The following is a 7,675-nucleotide window of genomic DNA, read 5'->3' as shown; positions in this document are numbered from 1 at the left end:
ACTTTTGTTGTTTGCCTATGTTTTAAATTTGAATTTGAATCGGGTTCGAATCAACGTGAGTTTAATCACAGAAATGGAGGTGACGTGGCATCATTAGCTTGGGATTACTGTAGTCTAATTATCCGGGTGTCACAATTCTCCTCCACTACAAGAAATCTCGTCCCGAGATTTAAGAGGGGAGTAAGGGGGGGGGGGGTTCTGGTTATTCTAATGGATCTTCTTGAAGAAGTTAATCCCTTTCGTTGATGTCTTCAATTCTTTATTCCAAAGCATCATGATGAAGTTGTCGTCCTTTCTTCGGGGAACTCCATCGTACTTACGAATAGGTAAGGGGCATCTCTACAATGATAGGAGGTTATAAGGGAAATTCATCTGGGGGTATCCCAAGAATGAACATATTAGTATCTCTCGAGTTGAACAAATTACACCTATCGAGAGCAAAGTAAGACGGTGCAATAAGAAGTTTCAAGCGGATAGGCAATCGTTCATTGCCTGAAGCAGAGTGCGAAAGGGGTTCTGAGCAACGGGAATAAGTATTGTGTCCGATACCAGAATAGATCAACAGGCAAGTGGCCCGTGAATTACATACAAAGTCAAGCACGAGGAATAACTTTGACAACAGGTTGTACAGGAGAGTCAGGTTTCGTTCTTGGGACCTGTGGGTTATGGGCCCACCATGTGGGTTAAAAGTAGAAGGGGGGCTGACATCTTGTACGATCACGATAGCAAGGCATGTCAGAGAGTAGCATGTCAGTTATGTCGGCAACAATGTCGGTACCAATGGCGAGGGACGAAGAGAACTATTTTCCTGCTCGTTGAACGAGGCGGGCCAAGAGGCAAAGTTCTCATCCATCGGCGGTTACCGAAATGTCATCAACAATAGAAACAGGGTCTCACTGTCAGAGTTGTACACCGAGGTGTTTACCTACGCAGTGAATTATTACTGCTTAGATTATATAGATCACAAGAAAGGTTAAACCAAACAACGGAAAGGAAATATGGTTATCAAATTACACAAAACAAAGACAAGGAAAATGTGTTTAATCACATATTTCAGGGGTATATCCTTCCCAAGGACAAGCAGAGCATGATATCCATGACAGGATATAATGTAGAAAACTCTTTAGGTAGGGGAGACTACCCATACAACGGTGTTTGGTTAATTGAGCAGGAAACTTTTAGCCTTGGGCTCCAAATGTTCTTGTTGGAAATCGGAGTATCACAAACAAGCTTTTGAGATAGCATTGACATGGTCATCAGGTGAAGATCAGACTTTGGGTACTCGAAGGATCCATCAGGAACAGCTTGTAGAATAAGTCTTACAATTTCCTCAGGGAAGAATGGCTAAACTTGCTAAAAAGGATACTACAATAATAGGTCCTCCACCCAGGGGGGGTGCTAGGCATGACATCATGTTACCAGGTCATCAAAGGACCAATGTTATAACTCTTGAAAATATGTTCCAACCATCATATCTGACCGAGATTCAGTTCTAATTGGTGTCAGTATAACTCAGACTCGGGATGCCTGAGAAGAAAGGTGCAACACAAATTGATGAGATGACATTGCAAGATTCTCGGGAAATTTACTACGGAAGTGAGTTTCGAAACAAAAACTCATCATTAGACCAAGGAGAGGGTGAGGAGGTGGCTGATGAACTCAGCGACAATTCATCGAGATTTCCAAAAATGGATTTCCACAATTATGTGAACAAGGAGATAACAGCTGTCAGATCAAATAATATAATGGGGTATGCTTGAGGAACACATACACAATTAAACATTGGTTGAAAAGTGCACCCGAAATATGGGTTGGGTTGCACGACCTATGTCAGAATGGTGAATCAATAACCAATAGCCTGAGGATGAGCTGTCGGCCATTAACTTCAAAGCAATAGGGTTGCTAGGAGTACAGAATCCAAGCAGCACCGTTCACTTGCTAGTATTCCGGTTAGAATCAACATTGGGGCCAAGAAGGAATGGTGATGGTGAGAAGTATCACCATATCAAGAGATTTTAAGAGGCGGAGCACTTCTCACAACCTTCTTGACATAAAAGATGGTAATACTTCAAGGTGAAGTAGAACAAATGCTGGATAGCAAGGAACTCAAGATTCAATCCAAAACATGAACACGTTTGTGTTGAGGGAAGACAAGGATGTGGTCGATGATAACACGATCATCGAGGGGCAAGGATGGTATTTCCCATCATGAATTTGATTGATATCCTGGAAGGAGTTAAAATGTTGATGATGATCATGACAAATTTTGTCGAGAGGCTCCATGAAGATGCAATCGCTCGGCGACGGCATCAAGCCAAGGGAATGGTGAAGCAAGAGGTTATTGGATCCACAGTTACGACACAAAGTCGAACTCAAGCTTGTTGTTTAAGGTGAAAGGGTATGACGAGGAAAATCGACGTAAGCTTAGCTATCGTCGCAAATTGGTGCTCCGAGAATAAGGGCCGGGTTGCACAGTTAAGATCATCACGACAATGATATAGCCAAACAGGCTAGGAATGGCGTGATCGGGTACAAACTCGTACTTATAGAAGCTTACAGAAGAGTTATTGAACCGTAGAGCGGACTCGGTTCAGTTATCGGTGTCTTTGAGTGTTTATTAACTCAGAGCCCGTGAAAAATTGGAATCAGTGGGAAGGTAGCACTTGATGAAGAACTCATAAGGAGTTATGCAGTTCCATGATAATCTCGAGATACCAGGGGGGTAATATCGACACAAGATCAAAGTAAAGGTTGGACTGGTGTATTGATCCATAGGAGACAATTGTTTTAACTTGTCCGAGAAATGAGATCAAAGAAGAACAATCATGGTCGGAACCACGGTTGCAAGGGATCAATTCACAGATACCATATGTTAGTTATCAAGGAAATAGTTATTGTTACAAGAAGCTTCCATGATAGGATATACATCGCGTCCATGGGCATGAACACAAAGTTCAAGGTCGACTCCCACTTCTCCAATGCATACCCTTTCATTCACTTCTCGCTTTCGATGAAGTTATAGCGTTGAAATTTTATCTGGCAAAATACCAGAAGAGTACGACTCGTGAAAACTTTCAAGTTCACACATATTAAGGAAGGCATAGGTTCAACCCATCGGGGCATCTTAGAATCCTATACCAGAATCTTTTAGAAGTAATTAACTCAAGCTCGAAGGCAGATCATGGTTGAGAAAGCAGACGATACAATTTACCAAAGCCATTATGTATCCGAGAAAAGGCTCACAAGTTTATTGAATATGAAGGGCGTTGTCAGATAAAATCCAACAAAGGATCTGGTGGTCCACAAGGGATCTGATGTGAGCATCGGTACTCAACTAGAGGAAGCAGATTATAGAAACAACTGACTAACTCAATTGTCAAATGCAGAGGAATTATGATTTCCAAATCAAGGGATCAGAAGCAATGCTCTGATTAGGGGTGGACAAGTTGAATAGCCGTAGGGTACAATCAAAGACAATTGGGTTGGTCGAGAACCAATTCCAGTAAAAGAATGGCAGCTCAGCCAGAAAAGTAATTTATAAGGATCAATGATGATTGCGTGTATTCGCAAACATATTGAGTCAACAGACTCAAAATGGTAATGACAAGGAATGTCAATATGACTACGAGACTTATGGGATTATCCATAATGCAAGCAAGCAAGAATTTCAAGAGCCAAAGGCCCCAAGGATTTTCGGAAGATCGAATATTATTTCGAAGACTTTTGTGAAACACATGAACAACTGGGGATGAGCGGATACTCGACAAGTGCGAGGATTTATTCGAAGGGGTATTCATGTGGCAAAGAACTGCAAGACAGTAGGCACAAGACATTCTCGGATCAATAGAGAGAATTTCGGGGTATCTTGTAATAACAAGATCAACTGAGAATAAAAGTAAGAACGTCAAGTGTATGTATTTATCCATAGGGATATTTCGATGGTAGGGAATTGCAAAGGCAACGGGCACAAAGTCTCAAAAGAGTTTCGGCGAGTAACTTCGAAATCTTCTGGTGTAGCCGGCGATCACCTGGACTGAAGGGGCTCTCCGGGAGAAAGTATTTTCGAGAACCTAAAGTCAGATTTTAGTAAAAATCGTTTAACCCGAATAGAAGAGAGATCAGAGTCCCAGAGTAAAGGTCGAGGAGTAAAAGATCCTAGTACCACCCGATGGCGACGTGGGCCCGTAAGGCACACAGCCAAGTTAGTAAAAGTTTTGCAATGTCTAGACTCGATTTCGGCCAAGGAGTGTGGAAGGGGGATTCCTACAGGCAGTCGGCTCTGATACCAACTTGTGACGCCCCCGATTCAATCGTACACTAATCATGCACGCAAATGTGTACGATCAAGATCAGGGACTCACGGGAAGATATCACAACACAACTCTACAAATAAAATAAGTCATACAAGCATCATAATACAAGCCAAGGGCCTCGAGGTCTCGAATACAAGTGCTCGATCATAGACGAGTCAGCGGAAGCAACAATATCTGAGTACAGACATAAGTTAAACAAGTTGCCATAAGATGGCTAGCACAAACTGGGATACAGATCGAAAGAGGCGCAGGCCTGCTGCCTGGGATCCTCCTAACTACTCCTGGTCATCGTCAGCGGGCTGCATGTAGTAGTAGGCACCTCCGGGGTAGTAGTCGTCATCGACGGTGGCGTCTGGCTCTTGGACTCCAGCATCTGGTTGCGACAACCAGAAAGAAAGGAAAGGGGAAAAAAGGGGGGAGAAAGCAACCGTGAGTAGTCATCCAAAGTACTCGCAAGCAAGGAACTACACTACATATGCATGGGTATATGTGTAAAGGGCCATATCAGTGGACTGAACTGCAGAATGCCAGAATAAGAGGGGGATAGCTAATCCTGTCGAAGACTACGCTTCTGGCAGCCTCCGTCTTGCAGCATGTAGAAGAGAGTAGATTGAAGTCCTCCAAGTAGCATCTCCAAGTAGCATCTCATAGCATAATCCTACCCGGCGATCCCCTCCTCATATCCCTGAGGGAGAGCGACTACCGGTTGTATCTGGCACTTGGAAGGGTGTGTTTTATTAAGTATCCGGTTCTAGTTGTCATAAGGTCAAGGTACAACTCCAAGTCGTCCTGTTACCGAAGATCACGGCTATTCGAATAGATTAACTTCCCTGCAGGGGTGCACCACATAACCCAACACGCTTGATCCCATTTGGCCGGACACAATTTCCTGGGTCATGCCCAGCCTCGGAAGATCAACACGTCGCAGCCCCACCTAGGCTCAACAGAGAGGCCAGCACGCCGGTCTAAACCTAAGCGCACAGGGGTCTGGGCCCATCGCCCATAGCACACCTGCACGTTGCGAGGGCGGCCGAAAGCAGACCTAGCCTAGTGGCGTTCCAGTCCAATTCGGCGCGCGCCGCTCCGTCGCTGACGTCTGAAGTGCTTCGGCTGATACCACGACGTCGGGATACCCATAACTACTCCCACGTAGATGGTTAGTGCGTATAGGCTCGTAGCCGACTCAGATCAAATACCAAGATCTCGTTAAGCGTGTTAAGTATCCGCGAACGCCGAACAGGGCCAGGCCCACCTGTCTCCTAGGTGGTCTCAACCTGCCCTGTCGCTCCGCCACAAAGTAACAGTTGAGGGCCGTCAGGAACCCAGGCCCACCCCTACCGGGATGGAGCCACCTGTCCTTTCAGCCCCCTCGTCAGAATCACTTGCGGGTACTCAACGAGCTGACCCGACTTTAGTCACCATCTGTATAGTATGTATGTATGTATAGTATATACCCGTGATCACCTCCCAAGTGATCACGGCCCGATAGTATGGCAAGGCAGACTGACAAGAATGTAGGGCCAATGATGATAAACTAGCATCCTATACTAAGCATTTAGGATTGCAGGTAAGGTATCAACAGATGTAGCGACAATGTCAGGCTATGCATCAGAATAGGATTAACGAAAGCAATAACATGCTACACTACTCTAATGCAAGCAATATAGAGGAGAATAGGTGATATCTGGTGATCAAGGGGGGGGGCTTGCCTGGTTGCTCTGGCAAGAGAGAGGGGTTGTCAACTTCGTAGTCGAACTGGTCAGCAGCAGCGTCGGTCTCGTAGTCTACCGGAGAGAAGAGGGGGAAGAAATAATGAATACAGAGCAAACAAAGCATCACAAAATATATCAAGGCAATACGCGGTGTTCGGTGTGCCCTAACGCGGTAGTAGGTGATACCGGTGAAGGGGGGAAAACCCCGGGAAAGTATTCCCGGTGTTTCGTGTTTTCGGGCAGAGCAGCCGGAGGGGGAAAGTTGCGGGTTCGATAGGTTAGGGGTGTGTGGCGGACGAACGGACCGCGTATCCAGATTCGTCTCGTCGTTCTGAGCAACTTTCATGTACAAAGTTTTTCGATCCGAGCTACGGTTTACCTTATATTAATTTTAAAAGATTTAAATCATTTTTAGGATTTATTTAATTAATTTAATCAACATTATCCAGAATAGTGTCTGCTGACGTCATCATGATGTCAGCATGACGTCAGCAGTTGACTTGGTCAACCTGACAGGTAGGTCCCGTTCGTCGTACACTGATTTAATTAACTAACAATTAATTATGTTAATTAGTGATTAGGTTAATTTAATTATAATTAATTAACTTAATTAATTCCTTAATTAATTAATTAATTTAATTATTATTGTTTATTTAATTATTTTTGTATATTTTTTTAATTCTTTTTTTTTATTAAAACATTCTGGGGGATGGGGCCCCCTTGTCATAGGCCCGGGGGGCCTTAGCGGGTTAGCGAGCAGGGGCGTGCGGGTGGCTGCCGTCGCCCGTGCTGAGGCCGAGCCCAACCGGGGGGGGACAAGGCAAGGCCGCGGCCGGAGCGGGACTGAGCGGGCGTGGCCGGCGTGGGCGACAACCGGCGACTGCGTATGGCAGGAGCGAAGGAAGGGAGTGGAGCGGGGCCCAACGCCTCGGAGGCGGGTGCAGATGGTCGCGGTGGCCGACGGGGTGGCCGCGGGCGTGAGGCGCGGCGCAGCCTAGCGCGGAGCGCGCCGGGGCGGACGACGGTGCGGACCACAGGCGAGGCTAGCGCGCGGGTGCACGCGTGCTCACCGCGAGCACGAGCACCGGGCGGCGCGTGCACGACCCCAGGACGGCGCGAGCAGCAGAGAGGAAAGGAGGCCGGGGGCCTCACCGCGGATCTGTAGGGTCAAGGGCAGCATGGCTCGGGGAGGAGTCAGGGAAGCGAGATCCGGCGACGGTGAGGTAGCTTCGGGCGGCGTCGGGCGATGGCGGTGTGGCGCCGGTGATGTGGTGGTGGTTGGCCACGGCGTCAGGGCGACCGGGGCGCGTCGGGGGCGGCTACGGTGGTCGGGGCACGGGGATCGGGCGCAGGGAGCTCTTCTCCCTGGCATGATGTGTGTGTGTGTGCGCGCCGTGAGGTGGAGACGAGGAGGCGACAGCGGAGATGGGCGGCGACGACGTCGGGGGCGCCAGAGGCGCGACCCAGATCCGGTCGGGGAGGTGGAGGCGTTGGGGAAGAAGCGGTCCGGTGCGGGCGGTCTAGGACGGGGAGGTCGAGGTGGAGAGCGACGATGGCGGCTCCGGCGACGTGGTCTCGGGCGGCGGCGGCGGCGAACGCCCCGATCCTGAAGAGGGGGAGTGGAACGAGCGGGCCGATTGGGGGAGGGGG

This window comes from Triticum dicoccoides, chromosome 4B, assembly GCF_002162155.2.
Source record: "Triticum dicoccoides isolate Atlit2015 ecotype Zavitan chromosome 4B, WEW_v2.0, whole genome shotgun sequence".
Classification (NCBI taxonomy): Eukaryota; Viridiplantae; Streptophyta; class Magnoliopsida; order Poales; family Poaceae; genus Triticum; species Triticum dicoccoides.
Note: the sequence above shows the minus strand (reverse complement) of the source record.